The following is a 21,356-nucleotide window of genomic DNA, read 5'->3' on the forward strand; positions in this document are numbered from 1 at the left end:
GGCGGTCCAATTTTTCGCAAAGGTTTCTGCGATGCTTTGAGAAGCGCAAAACGACGAGGTAAAGTTTATGGAACATCGTAATCTGCGTCCTAAACGAGTGCCGTTTTACGTACTTTTATATCGAGAGATCGAAGCTGAACGGGAGGAGGGAGAATTCAATCTGATTGATAGCGCAACGAACTTACCTTTTGCCAAAGACAGATGCTCGTTAGCTGGAAATCGGCGTCGTGCAGTACTGCTGCGTCGATGTCTTCGTTGCAAGCAGCGTTGCTGTTATCGGTCGACGTGGAATACGGCTGGAAAGAGCAAAAATTATGTGCGCGTATGCCCGTTTGTAATATTCGCTCAAAGCACTTATCGCTTATGCGCTTATCACTCGTCAAACGAATATTATATGTGACTTCTTTGATTGCGTTTTGATTTCACCTTCTTTAATGGTAAAAAAATACAGATTATTGAAAAGAACGTATTAGCAAAATCGAAAGAAATATGACCCTAAGATGATAGCCTAATTTCATCCCTTGAATACAGAAATTTTACTTGCTATATATCCCAATAGTACATAGTTTATTTAGTTAATTAATATTTATATTTTTATATATCGCATTTGCTGTGTTTACCATTTGGTTTGTGTTTTTATTGCATAATTAAGGATGAATGGTAAATAAAGCACTTAAGAATATTTATGCACGTTTTCCTTCAACTGTCTCCAAATTCGTGGTACAGTAGGTCGGGTGATGACACTATTTACTTGCTATATATCCCAATAGTACATAGTTTATTTAGTCAATGATTGAAATTAATATTTATATTTTTATATATCGCATTTGCTGTGTTTACCATTTGGTTTGTCTTTTTATTGCATAATTAAGAATGAATGGTAAATAAAGCACTTAAGAATATTTATGCACGTTTTCCTTCAACTGTCTCCAAATTCGTGGTACAGTCGGTCGGGTGATGACGCTAAATGCAAAATTTAATGCTTAATTTCTGAAAAAAAGTAAATTTAAAAATCCGTCACGTACCCGTGTATTAATTGCAAATTTTGGGACATTTTTTTTTATTTTATTTTGGTTATTTTACAATTTGTCCTTATGGACATTTGGTAAAGTGTTATATCTTGTTGGTGAAGAAAAAAAAAAAAATAAAAAATAAATATAGCAAGTTCGTTTTTTCTAAGTTATATCTTTTATGACATTTTTTTTTTTTTCTTTTTTGGGACATGAAACTTCTTTTTCTGCTGGGCTTTGTATTATTAAATCCAAGGTGTACTCCATGAATAGTAATGGCGTTGACGAATTAAGAAGAAACATCGGTTTAACGTTGGAAGATTTACACAACGCACATAATTTACTACAAGAGACGCATAATAATTTAGTTTAAAGAGCAGACAACATTTCGAACACTTGTTGCATTAATAAAACGATTCTTAAAAAGTACTAATCTCAGCCTTATTTATGAAACTATTCCAATAAAATAGAGAATAAAGGAAATTAATAGGACAGACCTATGTGGCGAATGTCAGGTTACAACGCACATATAATAGCAATAATAGAGAGCAAATCATGGCATTGCCTATGTTTAATAATACAAACGTGAACAAAAACAAAAGTTTGATACCTCGGAGGCTGGTGAATTTCCAAACTTATCTTTTTCCAAAGCGGAGTTTTAAACGAATAAACGTTATTCTTTTCACTCGATCGATTGTACCACGATTTTCGGGAGACTGTATTTTCGACGTGTCATCCGATATTTTATTCTATCTTATTCGCGATATTAGACGAATTTATGGATTATTTAATGAAAATTCAGCGGTGAATGTTGACTATGAAGAGTGATAATATGCAAGTTATACGTTTCGAAAATGATGGCACGAGGAACGATCAAAACGACAACGGTGAATACTGTGGATAAAAGAAGAAATCTAAAGACACAGCTTATTTTCCGAACTAATTTCCTAGCTCGATCTAAGGATTATCGCGAACCGTGTTAAACACGTACGTAGCTACTTTCCTGAGATTAAAACCCATTTGCATCGCGAAGCGGGATATTTCGCGAATAATGCCTGGCCTGTATTACCAACTTACATATTACGAATCGCGGAATAATCCGCGGGCAGGAACTGACCGGTCTCTTAGAACAGAAACAGTTTTTGAATAGGACGTTTGCTATTGTTAGGCCCGTGGACGACGAGCCAGGAAACTCCACTTGTTCTCGGGGAAAGCAACGAAACCTGTCAATAGTTAGACTCTAGACACTCTGCGGACATGGCCAGGTATTTTCTAACCGGTGTAACAACGCCCACCCGGGTCTAGTGCAATAAATCAGCTACGAGTCGGACGCGCCGCTTGAAAATGCAGGAAACCTCGAGAGTCCGATCCTCGAGGGTTCTTAGGCGTCAAAGTGTCGCGCCTCGTTTACATTTCCAACGCCTTCCCACGTCGCTGCAATTGCTTGGATTGATGTCTCGATTGTCTAGATTTGGCCAAACCCGTGTACTGTACAGAAAACAGTTTCTCTTTTCCACACTTTTGTCATTCCGGAGACGGCAGAGGGAAACTTCCCTTAAAAGAGACGCGCGTTCCAACCGAAAATCTATCGCAAACTTCAAACTCTTGCGTAAATCTAACTTTAAATTTTATTTTAAATCCAACTACCTGAAATCCCTTTTAAATTCCGTAGTGTCGTTAGAATTTGTCAAACTTGAAAATAAGAAATGCAACCTTGATTTCCTACTCCGTTTTGCAGCAAAAACGAATCTTTGAAATAATTAGGTTCAAAGTCGTGAAGAAACGAGGCCAGGTAGACCATTTTTTACAAAGTTACAGCAGTTGAGATACTGACGATTTTCGAGTCACGATTTAATGATCCTTTAATTTGATGACATAGTGTATATGTTAAATGATAAATAGTATAGCATTGGTTTTTCGCTTGAAGACTAAAGCCATGCAGTGGTTATACAGGCAGTCGATAGCTTTTTTTAAATTGCACCAAACGACTTGAGCTTTTTTTAGAAGCTAGAAGGATTAGTTCGTTAAATAATGCGTAAAAGAAATGTTGAGCAAATTGAAGTATCTAGGGATGGCGATGACAGTAGTAAAAGTCACCTTGTAGAGAAAATTTAAAAAGCACGTTTTGTAGATTTATGCCAGTTGTGACAAATGACAAGCATCGAGAGATGTAAGGATCTTAACTTTAATTTGTTTCAAAATTAATTTTTAAGCGTCTTGGATTTATTACGCGAGAACCATTAGCTCCTAGCAACGTTATTCGATGAAATGTATAAATTTTGATACAAGTGTTCAACATTTGTTACTTTAATTTTTATCACAAGCCCAAATAAACAAGTTGTGCAAGATGACCTTTACTATTTTCTTTTCCATATTTCAAAATTTCCTTTAGATATCATCTCATCATAAAAGATATAACTTAGAAAAAAAACGAAGCTGGCACCTCGCTGGAGGTAGCCGCCCACATGCTATATTTATTTTTTATTTATATTTTTTTTTTCTTCACCAACAAGATATAACACTTTACCAAATGTCCGCAAGGACAAATTGTAAAATAACCAAAATAAAAAAAAAAAAAAAAAAGATATCATCTCGTGAGCTGACCCTTCCAGATTGTCAAAAAGACTCGGGTCGCTTGGTTCCACTTTAAGAAAGTTATTCTATTCTAAAGGGTGTACGAATACTTGTCTAACTATGTATAGGAACAAGTTATTCAGAGTGTTGACTTTCGCAGTATATTTCAGGGTCGTTGAGGTCGGCGAAGTCAACCCTATTCGAATTTATACTAAATAATTACTGAATTGAGGAATTCAGAAAGGATAGTCGCTATATATATATATATACTGGCGGAAGCAACAACGGAACAGTTTGCTGTTTCAGGGTTGTTTGAGCGCTCGATAACGAAAACTAAACAGAAAGGGAAGGAAGAAGGCTGTTCGGCGGCGACGTAACGCGAGAAAACTGAAGAAAGCGTCGGGCGACACGACTCACCGGAACGGGAGCGGCTGTGTTTGCAGAGTTAAGTGACACTAATTGAAAGTTCAATGTCGGCATATTGGTTATAGGCATCGAACACACAATGTCGGGTAAACAGGCGCAGGTAATTCAATCTCGGTCCAACGAGGATCTAATTCGTCCGACGCCTGACTACACAGACCAAATCCTACCTTACATTTCCTCGCGTCGTTAATCGCCTGCGATCCAAATAATTTTTCTTCTTTCATACAGAACAGTGAGTATAATTTTTACAGTGATTCCTTGCTTTAATTATACTGAAAATGAATACGGTGTACAAGGTGTTCGAAAAAGTCGGGACCAGATTTATACTACGTATTCGCGAGTTCAAGTGGGTAACAAAAGTTTTTTTAGCACGTAATTGGAGTAACATGTTTATACGAAGATGTTTTCAATTTTTTGCAATCTTTCTCGTCCAGTTGGTGATAAATCTGACGTATCAAATTTGGCCTGCCCTGTTTTATACAAAATTGGACTTGTATCACTTTCAAAATAAATCATTATGCCATTTCATTTATCAACGAAATTTCAATCGATCAAAAGAAACGAACATTTTAAGATTTCAATTATAAACTGTTTGTAAATGAAAAGTTCGCGTTAAATGTAAATTTGTCGTTTTCCCCATTTTTCTGTATTTGATTCTGTTTAACGAATCTTAAAAACAACTTTCCTCGAAATCTTTGAACATTTATAATTCTTCGATAAAGCATTTTCGGACGTAATATTGCACGTAATTCCTACTTCACCTCGTTAACAGATAAGTTTGTCCCGATCTGTCCAGACGCGTTGTACATATAAACGGAATATGTATATCATGTAAATCGAAAGGGAAATGAGATATTTATAAAGAAATATCGCAAGCGTGTATAATAACTTTGCTGTTTGATAGTCGAAACAGCTTAATAGAAGTATACATTTTTGTAAAACTAATATAATTGTACGCTATTGACCATGAGACCAATTGTTGTGATAATTGACCTGAAAATGAAATGATATTGTTAGAAAATATTTGCATGCATTTGATGAATATTAAGGCATATTAGGTCACGCGTTCGTTGGTTTCCTTATACCAGATGAAAATAGAAAATTATCTCTTGGAGATCTTTTCCATTTAGCTTTTTATTCTAGTTTTTAAAAATTCCGATGGTAACAACTCCCATTGTTCTAAACTTAGTTCTCACAAAAGCCGCATTACTTATGGGATAACCCTATTTTATTCGCAGGTTTATATTCGCCATTTAAAGAGCCATCTTTTCTCGGAGTTATTAATGGAGAACAGTTAATTAAGATGCTAATTCCATTAAATTACTTCTTAGATACAACTGTAGGGCAAATTCTCGGTACTAATCTTAATTTTCATCTATGTGTGTAACAAGTTGTCGTGTACTCTAGCTACATTTCTGGAAACAGGCATATTCAGGAATTTTCTTGTTTCCACGGACACAATAATTTAGCTGCTACATCTTTACGCTTCTTTCTGAGTGCTGCTACACCTTTACTATTTCATTTACACTGCTTAATTTCGCAACAATTTCAACTACTCTAAAAGTATCAATTAACACGTTTTCCTATGTAACCTTGCAATAATCGAAGATAAAATTGATATACAGAATACCAGACAATGTACATACAGGGTGTTTCAGTAAACATGATACAATCGGCAACAGGGTGATTCTATGTGAAAAAATAAGTCGAAACTAGCTAGACTTCGAAACTTTACCCAGTATACTTAAACTTGGTTAAATAACAATCATCTGGAGGTTATTAAATAAGTGAAAAATGTAAAATAATCTTCTTTTCCGTTTAAGGCTTCATTTTCAGGCAAATAAATTTCGAATACGTTTAATTAAAAACTGCTCTGATACAATCTCAAATTTATTTCTCTCGAAACCAAAACATCTCGTAAAAACATTTTATTCTACGTTATTTACTTATTTTCGCGCGTTGTTGAACCTTCTGTCGATTAGTTACTCCTGTTCAGTTCGGAATTAGCCACGTTTATATATACTTGCCAAAGAATAAGAGATGTCAGAGAATAAGACAAGAAATGACCATGTCTGGACCTCCTTACGAACGAGAAAATATTATTAACATTTACTTGAAACGTGATGGGAATGTTGAAGACAACGAATGCAAAGATGAGAAGGTGATAGCAGTCGAACTTATCCATATTTTACACTTAATTCTCATTTTCTCTAAATTTTGATTCAGCTACGGAATAATGCATTCATCTATAACGAGATAATAATTCTTCAGAAATTCTGCTGATAAATCAATTGAAGTTTGAAATGGAGCAAATCTAAACTACCACCAGATTGTTGCTACGTGAGAACAATAGCCAACAACTGCTCGATTTCAAACTTTAATCGATTTACCAACAGAATTTCTAAATTAATTCGCAAATGGAATTCAGTATCTGAAGAAAATGAAGATTATCTTTCCTAGGTTCACACTCATTTTTTCAATTTTTCCATCACATTTCGAGTAAATATTAATAACGTCTTTTCTTTCTTGAGCGGTGCTCTTAAATGTCCTACGAGAACTTTTAATTCGCAGGAAGGACCAACAATGGTCTCTTTTTAACATCCTCCTTTCCAAACTCGATTTTCTCGGAAACGAAGCGTCACATGAAAACTTTTATTCTATTTTCGTCTTATATTTTGTCCTAGAAATCCTCCGTACCCAATTGTACGGCAAGTTACGTATCACCCTATATATGTGAAAAACTATTTCTTCTTCTTTTTTTCGTGGGAATTTTTCGTCCTTTCTGACAAACCGCTCATTTACTGCATCAATGACATGACTGAAAAATCACGAGTTTAGAGAAAACGAGTTTGTACTATCATCGTTTAAAGTTCATTTAAAAAACAGTTCCAATAGAAAATCTTTTTCCTTACCAATATAAATGCGACAAATTTTGAGATCGTTATTGTAGCAAATTGGTTAATAGTTTATAGACTAATAATTAGTAAAAGATTATTCTAGATACGAAAATAAGTGAAAACTGTAACATTATTTTCAAAAGATGGTGTTTGAACGTGTTTAGTTCAGAATAACCCGTCTACTTGATTACTTGATCAATTTTCAAATATCATTCTCGGAAATGAGACGTTTTGCAAAGAAATTTTGTTTCACATTTTCCATTTCCTACGCAGACCGGAATTAGCCTAGTTCAGATATATTTAGCAAATTTTCGAACTCGATTTTCTCGAAATTTTCTCCATGTTTTAAATGAAAAAAATTTACTTTATATTTCTGATTTCTATTTTTATGCAGAATCACCCTCACCTCATTTGTACCATTAATATCGAGATCCCCTATATATATGTCGGAGACGAAAGGACACCGGGTCCCCGTTGGAGTTGCTTGGAAAACCTCAATACCGTAACATTTAAGAAATAACCCAACACAGTCGTTCGAAATTTGTGACAATGAGCCTTTGGGCTCGAGGCGACCATCGGTCGCCGAAGCGTGGCCACGGTCGCGGGATGAACGTTCCCCTTAACAGAGATATGAAGTTACATAGCTTTCCTTTAAAGAATTGGCAGTACCGACACTTGACAATAAAACATTGTAACAGCCCCGCGGCTCGTTACACACAGACCGCATTCTTTGAGTAAGATGATCGCCAGATGCCGATGCATCATTCACAGTTTATGCTCAGATAGTCTGAGCAGCCGCTACAAATCTTAGGACTTTGTCCTTCCGATTGACAAACAGTCTTTATTCTATCCGCCCGTAGATCCGTCACCTATTGCGGAAAGATATGGGAGATCAGATTTCCTCACGTGCGACGCTTCCCGCCAGGAACTCTCTCTCAAAGGCGGCTAGCATCTTTTGCTAACCGCCGATATAGAAATTAACCAATTAACAGCAATGCCCATTTCCCTCACCCTCCGTGTGGAGGCTTTCTTTGACGAATCCGATGATCTCGTGCCCTTAGGCACATCCCATCATAGTCTTCCTCTGCAGCGTCGTCGTGACGGAAAGTCATTCCCTTTCTGGCAGTCTCATTAGCTATACGCCTAGTGTGCTTGTACGATCGGTGAATAATCTACGAGCTAACCAAGCGATCCTTGTATCACGAGTAGTAAGTCGAGTCCGACTTAGACTTCGAAGCAAAGTATATTCGTTATCCCGTGGACCGTGGATTCGCCATATCGAACCTAGGGTCATTGTCATTAACGTCTAGTTACCGCGTTCGCTTGTCAATCTTGTATCAACCATATTTGTGTAATAAACGTCTGTGCGACAACAATGAACAACACCGGTGAAGATTCATTAAACGCCCTTAACGCCAACCCGACATATATATGTATATACGGACATTGATTAATGTAAATACTTAAAAGGATAAGAAAAGGTTTAAAAAATTGTAAAAAAATTACAAAGATATTTTAAACTTGCTTGGAATTTTAAGCATATCATTATTACGTAATATGTTATAAATATATTGCTACTGTTCAAACTGTTATTAATAGCTCCTGCATTTATATATTTTAAACATTCTTTGTGTTGCCATAATTCTTATATTTTAATTTACGCTTTAATATTTCAATATTCGTTGACAATAATATTATATTACCGATAATAATACTTTTAACACAACGTTTTGATATCTTATTGTTTTTAACATCTGTGTTAGATCGACTTAAAAATCAAAGTGTCTATAAGCGAATCGCGAATGGTAGGAGACACTTAGCTTGTCCACGTCTCTACGTGTACAGGTAAATGTAAGTTCATTGTACGAATAATCCACAACTCGTTAAATTTCAATTATTTGAAATTTGTCTTATGCTTTAATTCACCTTTGTTTACAAACATCTATACGCTAAGTAAATTAAAATTGTTATAATATTATTATGTTAAACTGCAACAAACATACCTGTATCGCTATCAGACCCTGTTGTTATTATTTAATATGTGAATAATTCGCGAAACGTGAATAAAGGAAGACATTTTGTTGAATGCAATGCATGATTCCGCGATGGCGTAATAATATTCTATTGTTCCTTATTTTGCTACTTTTACAGTCCAAGTTAATTGGAACTTATATTATAATAATCAAAGAACTATAATACACAGAAAGACGATTAGATGCATTTTATATGCACTTTAACTCTCGACTTACTTTCCACTTTTCACTTGCTTCACTTTTCACAGACCGGCAAGACGTGCGCGAACGAGACGACTAACGTTCGTTTACGCAACCACTCGAAATACGTTCATAAACGCATCATACTTAAAAGTTGCACTGTGCCGACCAATCGGACAAAGTGAAATAATCTCAACAGATTCTAATGTTAATACGAGGCTATCCATTTAGAAAAGGAAACAAGATAACAACGATATGTACTATTTCCGTCAATTTTAAGTTTGCACATGGATACGACCCAATATAAATGTAGTTAATAATATTTTAAATGTAATAATAAAAGCATTTAATTATAACGATTTAACTCAAAAATAATAATAACGATAGTTTAAAAAATGTAATAATAATTTACGAGTACGTTACCCAATCGCAGTTTGTTCACAACAAAACAATTTGTTCACAATATAGATACCAATATGATTAACTATTTCACATCGCCTGATTGGTCGGCACAGCGCAGTCATTTGAAAAGACGCGTTTAAGAAGGTTAACTGTCAAGCAAAGAAAAGGAGTTGCGTGTATCTGTCTGTCCGTGTGTGCACGAAGAGTAAAAAAAGAACGAGACTGAGAGTGAATTAAGAGTTAAATTGTGTATAAAATGTATGAAACTGTCGTTTTATCTAATGTAGTTATCTGTATCAGGCTAAGCTAGCCCTATGTAAGAATAGTTCGTGATAATAATCAGTGAAGAGACAATGGAATACTATTGCATCATGGCGCGATTACGTGTTACTACTAGGAGGATTTTTTGCTGTATTCGCACTATGTAAGTTCACATATTTATTATTTGATTACAGATGCACAGATTATAGTTACGTTCGCTATTATTTGTGTCTGACTATTGATGTCTCGATGTTTGGGCAGGATACGGATTACAGAAACTGACTTGAAAATCCATTTATTAACAAAATTTCAATCGATTAAAACGAACCGATACCTTAAGATTTAAATTATTAATTGTTTATAAACAAAAACACATTGAAGTAAATTTCAAATCATCGACAAGAGCCGTAGGTGATATACACAAAAATGGCGACCAACTTCCTTTGAATATATTTCATCTGACTTAGTATTCGAATCATTATATCTAATTTTAGCAAATCACTTTACAATATCTTTAACAATCAATGCGTTTGTGGGATCTACGTAACACCGTGATAGAAAGGACAGAATGCGTAAATTGCGCTTATGCAAGTACAAAATTAGCAAATAATTATTCTGTAACAGTAATATCATAGTATATATGTAAAATGGATATATATAGTTGCATAAAACAACAAATTTTCGGCTTCTTCTAAACCTTATCTATTTGAAACGAGATTTCGAAAAATGACAGAGTTTGGATTAATTTATAAACTATGTTGTTTCCAAGTATGTTATTCACACGCGTACAATCTTTCTTTAGTTTGCAATGTTGCGATGTATAGAAATGGGTTTCGTATAGATACAAGAGCAACTCTAAAAAAAATGGCTTGACAATTTCACCTCTAAATGGGACAGTTCGTTACAAAAACGACACGCGCGTATAGATTGGCGCACGAACGAAGGTTTTAGCCCAGTCCAGTAATTTTCTGGTCGGCTTAATCGTACCTGAAACCACTTTGGCAACGTTACTCGCACATGCGTATACAAGCGTAACGTTGGAAAGAGATGTGGGTAGTCGGAAGCCACCGTGATATAGTGGAAGAACGGAGGGAGATCCGATCAACAACAATAAGAGAATAAGAGTAGAGTGGAAGAAATATCGAAAGAGCTACGAAAATAGAGCATGCGAGAAAGAGAAAGAGCGGTTCGCATGCGTATGAGAGAGAAGGAGAGTGCAGGAAGAAATAGAAAGGGGGGAATAAAATTTCACGAGTGAAACACAGAAGCACGAGGTCAGGAAGAGGTGAAGAAAGAGAGAGGGAAATAGACCAATATAAGCTGTTAGCTTGCAGCTGTTTGTGCAAACATTATCCAGAACCACGTTCTACGTTTCGTCCCTTTGACAACAGGACTACAAACAGAGGCTAGGTATCACGTGGTTGCGGGTCATGGAGATATGTTTCCCAGTCTCTGTCCCTTTCCCTTCAATGCGAATTTACACGTGCAGCTGAGTATCTTCTCAAGTGCTCAATTCGACTATATTGAAATCAGTGATTTCCGACTGATGAATATTTTCAAAAAAAAGCTACAGCAAATTATGTAATTCTTCGATGACTCTTATTTTACATTTGTCTTTACCCCACTTTTCAACTTTGTCTCCTGACCGCTACGATATTGTCAAATTTTCTAACGACAACTATCTGGTTGCAATATTTAAAATTTTTAGAATATTTATACTTTCTACACGCTCGGCTGCCTAGTTTCTGCCAATGTGAAATTTGATATTGATCAGCATAGTTAGGTAATAGTTTCCTCCCTCGCTAGGAAGCAACTTCTCAATCGAGCAATACCTGTTTATCGAAGGTATTTTCTATTGAGGAGATATTAACGCGAAGGAAAGAAAAGGAAACTGACCTTTACAATTCGTGGTTAATAAAATTTCGACTTTAATTACTTCGAGTGAACGAAAAGACACCAAAAGAAACTATACAAAAATAGGACCACAGTGAGTAGGCGGGGGACAAAGATAAATCTAAAGTTTTTACATTTTCCCCATTATGTAACGTTAATTTTTCAACGAAACGAGATAAAGCAATACTTGAGGAATACAGGGGTTTTATAAAAATTTTAACCGAAAAACGTAGAGAAGCAATCATTTTATACAAAAAATTTATTATCTTTGCAATGTTATGTTTGTATGATTTATATTTTCGCACAAAAATTTATCAACGTTTTCGGAAAGAAAAAAAGATATAAAATGAATATAATCTTTTAGCTGTGGAATTGAAACGACAGTGATATACGTATAACGAATTTTGCTATTAACGATAATCTTGTTTTCTTATTTGCTTCACAGTATGGGAACTATTTAAGATTTTTCTGTCGTTGCATAAATATTCATAGAATGCACGAATATGTTATGTCATCTTGAAACGTAACATATTTATAGGAAATAAAAATACCCTTCATTAACTAAGGAACAGTGTGGAAATGATTTTAAATATGGAACCGCTTTGTGCATTGATCGAATCAACGGATTATATTTTACAAATCAACTACTTTAATTCTTTGTTCCTTTGGTTTGAAAAATTTGGAAGACGAGTAGTTGAGAAGAATCAAAAACAGAATATAGAGAAGTTAATGAGTCGCGCAAATTAAAATAATGTTACGACCGTACGCGGAGAGACGCGGTCGCGAGGAAAACGCGTCAGCGAGAGGCGTAAATTCTCGCTACGATTCGGATAATCGACGCCGCGAATTAGTCGCTTCCCTGTTTCGATTAAGAGAACAGAGGTAATTCAAATGAGTTTAACACTGAATAAACTTGTATATTTAACATTATATTTGATATTATAACAAAAGCGCCACAAATTATTTAGCAATGAGTACTATTATATGTTACAGAAATTCGACCCGACTTTACGATATCTCTCGATGAATTCGTTAGACTAAGCGACTTTAATTTTATTCGTCAGATCTCTTGATGTATGCAGTTAGAATCTTCAAATGAGACAATTGCCCTTCGATCTTTTCATCATCTCTGGGAGACGACCCCCACTACGCTCGGGTCATGCCACCGTTCGCGTCTATGATTACATATGCTACCTTCTTTGTGTAGATGAAATAACGGACCGAAGGCGAATCCACGTTTCTAGAACTCGTTGCTTGATGACAAATATGCGCTTGTCGCTACATTGTATATATTTCGCCGGTCCTATAAGACGTGGTACCACGAGCGACGGTTAGGGACAGGAACACCGCCTATGGTAAGTCTCGTGATAAATATTACAGTAAATATTATAGTAAAAAATAGCAATTATTCTGTATAAATTGACAAAAGTCACTTGGAAACAAAATAGATTTCAAATCGTTTCGGTCATTCTTTAAATCAATTTTCCTATTCAATGTAAATAAATGGTTGTCAGATATTTTTTTACTATTTCACTATTTAATTTCTCAGAGATTAATTCTAAAATAGATTAAATCCAAATTAATAAATTAAATCTGAACTAGATTATCATGGCAGCGAGTGGTAATTACAATAAAATTTCTCTACTAGACCGGGCTCGTATTATTAAAAAAGAAATGGAAAAATCGTTCGATGATCATGCAAACTCTGTGCATCTGTAATATCTTCGTTATTACAAACAATATGCGAAAACATTACGAATGAAAGTTGTAGAATTGAAAGAAATACGTAATATAATCATGACAGGATGCGTACAATTGTTTATGCCTAATTTCGATATAACAGCAATACTCTTCCGAGTATAAAAGTATCAAGGTATATTTATTCTAAAACTTTGCGTTTCTGAGATATTTGACTTTGTTCGTTCCATTACTTTCGTTATGAAACATGTTCAAAGTGTCGAACATGTGGATCGACAATATCGATGGCTTCCTGGCCAACTACATCACCAGACTTGACACCACTAGATTTTTTCTTCTAGGGAATACTGAAAAATATTGTATATCGAGATATACCAAGTTCGCAACATACGATGCAACGGATTATTGGCGCATGATTCTATAATAGACTCTGCGACGATACGAGAAGTAAGGAACGAAACGGTTCAAATATTACAACGTTATATCGGTGTACATGATCGACGCTTTGAACATGTTTCTTTCAAATTCAAATTTCTTAGAAATAGTAAGTTTCTACGTCGTACAAAACGCAGTGTCTCTCTGTCTGTCTGTTTGTTAGCTTATAATTCGAGAACCAATGAGTAGATCCTCGTGCGGGTTTCTTCTCTACGTAGGTACATTCTGGTCAGGCTTTAGTCTACGTTTACTTAAAATCGGTTTTTACGGAGCAGACCAGTGAACGCAATGTAGGGGAAAAAACTGGAAAAGCAGATACAACTAAAGTATGTATGAGAGATGTGTATCTCTTGAATAATTCTATAAAAGTGTCCGCATACATGTTTATTGTGGAAATCTGTAAATCTATATGTAAGAAAGACTCTGATATTGTCTTGTATAGCTACGGGGACAAAAACTGGCGCCAACATAGTTCATATACATAAACATTTTAAATATGTTAGAATAGATTGTATTATCGCGAGAATATGCTTCTCTCGTAGCTAATATTTCGCTAATACTTTGCCGGTTCGCAACAGCTCTTATCTATATAATAGAACGAGTATGTACAGTCCCAAAATATCGTACTTTATCACTCTAGAATTATCTACGTGAAAACTTGAAAACAGTCGGTGTTATAGACTATATTAAACGTTGTCCTCAACTGAAAATCATAATGCCAATAACGTAGACCACGAAGGCGGTTGCGCGGGCATAACTAGTTTCAGGATAAATGTATCGCAGTGCTTTTACGCTCAGAATTCGCTATTGCGTCGAAATCAAGCATAAAAATTGAACATCCCATTTAAAAGAACAAAATTGACCTGTACTGGGTGTTTCCAATTTACATGTCAAAGAACGTGTATAGGGCTGATAAACCAAGAAAAAAAGTCTTTTAGAGATTTGCCCATTTTTCTTCATTTTATTTATTCACTTATTTATTCGTGTTATTATCTAGTTAATGAAGATGAGATAGGGTTGTAGCTGTACTGCATCAAATATCACCGGAGCAACGTCTGGCTGCAATTAGAGCGGTCATTGTTAGATGTAACGTTTGCATCGCTGCAAGAGGCCAGCGTTTTGAACGGTATCATCATTAAATAGACGGTAACGCGAATAAATAAGTGTAAAAACGAAGACATTTTTCTTCCCTTTTCCACGATTTTCTCCAAAATGGAGCAAAAACGAGGAAATCTCAAACTTCCGTTTTTTCACTTATTTGTCTACAATTACTTATTCGTGTTATCATCTGCTTAATGAAGATGAGAGCGAATCGTAGCTGTAGTGCATCAAATATCAGCAGGGTAATGTCTGGCTGCAATTAGGGCGGTCATTGTTAGATGTAACGCTTGCATCGCTGCAATAGCTTCAGCATTTTGGACAGCATCTTCATTAAGTAGACGACAACACCAATAAATAAGTGTCAAACCAAAAACAGTTTTGTTTCTTTCTTCGCGATTTTCAAAATTCTTTCTCAAAATTCACGACTTTCCAAAATATACTCGTTGTTAAAGGCTTAAATCTTACAGCTTTCGGTAGCAAACTTTTTGGCGTATTTGGTATAACAAAGATACTTGAGGTAACAATGTTCTCTTTGGAATAAAAAGGTTCACGAGACATATATTAAAATACGAAAGAGTCGGTAAACGGAAAAAGGTGAAGGTTGAAATTCGGCAGCAGTTAAAGTAAGGTCGACTTGATAGGTTTTTCGAAATGCGCGGATCGAAATTCGTTTCGTAGCAACGTGGAGAAAATTCATCCTTCGCGAAAGTTGGCTGGTTCGATTCCCCGGAGTGGATTCGCGAGTTCTCGGGAATCAATCGAAAGTTCCTTTGGTTTCGGAGGAGTAGAGCATCGTGTCCCATGGCTTGCCAAAATGCCGTTACTCGCGGCTCGTTCAAGCTGTCTCGTTTTATTTCCAATTTCTGTCCGTTCGCTGAAACGCAGCCGATCGATCGACGAAACAGCCCTACCGGCATTTTACGAATTCGACGTTGCACGACACCTCCAGGGAAATTTCTGTATTCTTCATTTCGTCGTGAAACCATTGCGTCGAAACGTTTCACAAGCCTTCTTGAAAATTCACCCTTTCTTTCCCATATTTTACATTCTTTCCGCTCGTTTCATCGATGCAACGCAAAGAACAATTTTTTCTCCTTTTTTAAAACACGTTGCAATTACAAAGCGTGACTTCTATCTTCGATCGTATAGCCTACTCTTGAGAAATTACTTTCTATGTCTCTCTTGTACGTAATGCTTGAATATTCAAGGCGTATTAAATAGTGAAACAAAATTCTAGATCTAGTTAAATGGAAATAAAGCTAACGAGTAAGTAAATCGATACATGCGAATGACAGAAAGAACACAAGAGAATATAAGTTACGTGAAAATGACCATGTAACCAAATCATTCAAAATGCTTCTCTACTTTGTTGTTTTTTACGTTACGATTATGCTACGTTCTCTCATAGGCATACTTTAATATAACAGACTTGAGTTGGATGATTCTAATGCTAGGGTGAAATAAGTTCAGGTCTCAAAGGATAAGACAGATGCGATTCATATTACGCTTTATAATGTATTATGGTCATTCGGAATTGGAGATATTTCAAGCGCGATATTGGAAAGTCGACTATTCGGTTACCAGAATCATATTCTATCGTCGAAAGAGAAACTTTTTATTTAATAATTACCATGAAATTTTTTATAGTTTTCGTGAATCAGTATTATTGGACAATTTCAGTTTTAGTATCACCCGCATCAGAGTCACGACGTTCTACATCGCAGCCGTCTTTATCTTCAACGATTCTCAGTTCTCTTCCCACTATTTGAATTGTCATAAAAATTTGAACAATCTGCTTTTGCATCTGATATAAGACGCGTGAAAGTATCCGTAATGTTAGAATCTCACGAGTAACTTTCTTTAGATTTATTATTTCAGAAGGATCGGAGAATTCATTTTGCTTGAGTATAAGAAGATATGGTTCTTCCTTTTCTATCCTTATTGATCTTATCTTTAGCCAAGTAGTTGGGAAGCCTAAAGCGTAGCTTTCGTAGTTTCAATAATTTTACAACGCAAGAGTCGTTCTATGGGTTGAAAATTTCTTCCAAAACAAATGTTACGACCGTTCGCGGAGAGACGCGATCGCGAGGAAACCGCGTCAACGAGAGACGTAAATTCTCGTTACTATTCGGATAATCGACGCCGCGAATTAGTCGTTTCCCTGTTTCGATTAAGAGAACAGAGGTAGTTCAAATGAGTTTAACACTGAATTAACAGGATTAATATAAACTTGTATATTTAATAATATTTAATATTATTAAATATTATTTAGCGATGAATACAATTAGTTTGTTACAGGAATTCGACCCGACTTTAGGATATCTCTCTATGAATTCGTTAAACTAAGCGACTTTAATTTTATTCGTCAGAATCTCTCGATGCATTCCGTTTGAATCCTCAAATGATACTGATGCACTTCTTGGTCATCTCTGGGAGACGACCGCCACTACCGTTCGCGTCTATGATCACGTATGCCACATTCTTTGTGTACATGAAATAACGGACCGAAGGCGAATCGACGTCTCTAGAACTCGCTGCTTGACAATTACGCGCTTGTCGCTACATTGTATATATTTCGCCGGTCCTATAAGACAATCTGTTTGTGACACCGTAGTGCCATGAGCGACGATTAGAGACACGGTCTATGGTAAGCCTCGTGGCGTAACAACAAAGATCGCAATATTATACGGTCCGTACAGCGTTCGACTAATTTTTTGCCATTTTTAGGTTTGGTGAGTTTCTTGAGCAACATGGTTCAATTATAAACATAATTGATAAACGTGATCGATGGAAAACTTTAATCTGAAAAGTTAAATGGTGTACGAGAACTTGTGAATAGTCAAAATAGGGAAACGTCAAAGTCGAGGAATATAAAATTGATAGGTACATTTCTATGAAAATCTCTCTATTATAATGTATACTCGCTATCTATTTTTATAACAGCCCTTGAGAATCTATAAAGCTGCGACGTCTTGTTTGTAAAACGTAATTGGTTTTGAAACGGGCTACTCTTTGCATTATTTTGTTTGCAGTGTAGAGTTACCGCTAAACCCAAAGTCCTTTATTCACTCTTTCTCGTCTCATGCAAATCTCTCTGACATACCATAATGTTATTCAAGTTTCGAAACTAACTTTTCAGGTTTGTTTCAAACGTAATTCGATTTTGACTTTGAAATCGTTTGACAGTTTCACACTTTGATTTTTAGTTTAATAAATCATTTTGTACATCGTCCTATATAATGCGGTAGTTTCTAAAATGAATAGACGCATGAAAATATTTCATTACATCAAAGTATTCCTCCTTATTATACAAAACACACGTCTTAGAAGACCATATATGATTTTACATATGTATATGGACAATACGATTATATCTACATTTCTCTCTGTGCTATTTTTACTAAAATAATTTTCAATTCGTACATTGCATACTAACAAAACAAAACAAATATACATGCAGTAAGAATAATATAAATATGGTGTACTTATATTTACGTGAAAATATGTAAATTGCAAAATGAATTTTGCCAATAATACAATCAGTTCCTGATAATTCATGCAATCTGATTTTTATTGCGACGTTAACAGGATACGAGGCTATTTTTATAGATTTATTCTGATATATTTATACGACGTGATATAAATCGCGACACCGAATTTGTTCCATTGATAAAAATATAACATTAAAAGTTGATGTAGATGACGTTATGGATATCACTGTTTGAACGAGTAATAACAGAACAAGTTCGTTTACGATCAGTTGAAATCGTTCAATTTTTATTACTAAAAATAAAAACCTGCCAGACTGAATGCATTAACCTTGCGACGTACCTTCCATTCGGCCAACACCTGTTTCTCTTGGATGGACTTTTTGCACGAAGATATTTCTAGCGAGGAGGGCAATTCTTTAACAATTACGAGGTAAAAATGGAATGATATTTGAATCAAACTATAAGTCCGAGATTTATCTAATTAACTGGAGAGGCAGACAGAAAAGTAAGCAAAGTAAAGATCGTTAAAAATATACGATGTTGGAAAAGTGACGATCATTAAGGCATTAAGGCATTAAGAAATAAAAACGTGATATTGGAAATTATCTGATGCCGGCAACGGTAAAAAGCCTTAAATATGCCGATGTAATGAAATGATTTCATCGCCGTAAAGACGATAGTAAGGTCGATTTTACAGAAATGGCATTCGGAAAAGAGTTTCAATGGTTCGAAGTACAAAAAGGATGTAACTCAGAAGAAGCAGAACCTCTGTTCGTAAATCACCGGACATTTAATAAAATGAAATGAAATTGGCATTAATCAATTGTTTATAACATAAAAAATCCATAGACCAAAGCCTTAACAAAATATTCATATATCTTTTTCATCCGCCGAATAATTGCGGCATTCTGTTGATTATGTTTTTGATAAATATTGACAAAAGGGGAATCGTCCCCAACAAAGTCGACCTTGACATATGTTGTCAAGGGCGCTCTTCTTGAAAAAGCTGGTTATTTGTTGAAAAGCTGTTAATAAGAAATTACCATAGCGAATTCTGCCATTCTTCTATAATTGCGTGCCCGCCGCAGTATACGCAGTATATTGGTCGACGACCGGGTGAAGTAACCTCTGATGCACACCGAATTCTTATCTTTTGTTTGCAGTTTATCAAGCGTGTCACGATTATGCACTATTTTAACCGACTTGGTGTAAGAAAACGCGAAGCTTCGAACGCTCGGAGCGGTCCTCTGAAATCCAGAGACGAAATCCGTCACCCCCGTTTCTAGCAAGAGATAGCAGAGTCACTCGAGGCTGTCGTAAATTATGCTCTCTCTCTCCCTTTCTCTTCCTGCGTCACGGGCTAGCAGGCCTCAACGGTTTCGCGACTGCGAGGGTAGCGAACGGAACCGACTGTCCTACGCGTTTACTGGCACCCTCAGTAAACGTAGCGTCTCGGATAAATCGGAATGCGTTCATATAAATAATAGATTACATTCCCCTAAGCACGATGCGATTATCTGCACGGCTTTTTCCTAATTAACTCTTTGAATTTGTCATCCGATCTTCATCGCCATCCCATCGTTTTTCCGCGTTTCTACGTACATACTTACACTACGTACACTACGTACACGACACTTTGATCAGCTTTTTCCTATACGTGTAATCGCCGGACTCTTTTAGTTTTCCAGACATTCGCACAAGACTATCTCCATATGTGTCTATCTGCGAGACAGCGCAAGCATAGCTATAAACTACAAACAGATGGTGAAAATTAGATTACCGCGGACGCACAATTATGGGAAGAATTCACTGTGGTGGTAACGGTAGATTTTATTAATAACTTTTTAAGAGATCACTGGCTTCAACTTTCTTCCAATGATCGTCATATCTGCTTTTTGACTTTGGGCAATCTTGCCCAAATAATTCTTCAAACAGATACTTACGGACGTAGTTCATTTTTAAATGCTGATCCGGAGGATCGTATTCGTGTTGTACTATTCTAATAACCATTTTACTCAAAATGAGTAATTTTCCAATGATTTACGGACGTATACGGGTGTATATTGAACATGATTATGCAACTTGGCAGCCAAGAAGATATGGAAACGTATAAATATTTAAAGAATCTGTCGATTAATCGTAATCTGTATTTGAAGAAACAAAGTTTTATATGGGAAAAGTGGTTGTTCTATTGTCCGAAAATTGCGTTATCTGAACAATTTTAGTAGTTTGGCACTGCGTGAAAACTGCAGAATTTATACGGAAGAACAGGACAACACGTTACGGATAAATTGAAAGGTGTGAGGCGCAACGTGTAGAATTCTGTCCTTTCCAACATCTGACTTAAAAATATTCTGCAAAAGAGAGGATGAAAAGGCACCGATGGCTCGCAGACAGCGCATAGCGTGCTTCGACGATACGTTCTTTTCGTTTCAGTAGTAGTTTCTGTGATACTGACTATAGTCCTCCACTCGGTTGCATAGCCGTTCAGCGTAGCGTAAACAAGTCAATGCGCGTAGTCGCATCCTACTCCTGCTTGCTCTATCTTCCTAGTATTGCAACGGTTTCGCTCTGCCTGGACTTGCAAGCAAACGTTGCCCGATAAACTCCTATTGATTGAAGTCTTATGCGTTTTATTTCGGACCTAGCTACTCGTTCGCCCTTCTATTTCTATTTCCGGGCCGAGTCACCGGCGGCATCGACGACGCATTACGTCTGCTGTCAGCACGTTCCTATAATTGATAGGGGATGCTACCCGCCCTCTCTCCTCCCCGCACCGTACTCTGCAAGATACCGGTTATTTACATGCGAAAAATGTGGCTGCTTTTTCCAAGAGACGAGGGAGTTTAATCACCGTTTACGCTGGAATTTAATCTTCCCCAATTCAATTTATCATGCTGTTATCGTTTAATTATCAGGCACTTTTCTCAAGTACACTTTAGTAATCTTCCTGTA

The 21,356-nt window shown here is 36.1% G+C and overlaps 1 protein-coding gene across 4 annotated transcripts in view; it reads right to left on the reverse strand.

Annotated features, from left to right (window-relative positions):
• Positions 1-9,613, reverse strand: part of LOC132915180 (uncharacterized) — a 204,860-nt gene extending 195,247 nt beyond the window's left edge. For 2 of the 4 annotated variants that reach the window (XM_060974903.1, XM_060974901.1), the window contains exons 1-2: positions 8,911-9,613; positions 186-296 (exon numbers count right to left, since the gene is read on the reverse strand). The gene's annotated coding sequence lies outside the window, so the exon portion shown is untranslated. The remainder of the gene's footprint in view (positions 1-185; positions 297-8,910) is intronic. The other 2 variants (XM_060974904.1, XM_060974902.1) reach the window with 2 other exon arrangements.
• Positions 9,614-21,356: the final 11,743 nt, after the last annotated feature.

The sequence above is a fragment of the Bombus pascuorum genome, chromosome 16, assembly GCF_905332965.1.
Source record: "Bombus pascuorum chromosome 16, iyBomPasc1.1, whole genome shotgun sequence".
Lineage (NCBI taxonomy): Eukaryota > Metazoa > Arthropoda > Insecta > Hymenoptera > Apidae > Bombus > Bombus pascuorum.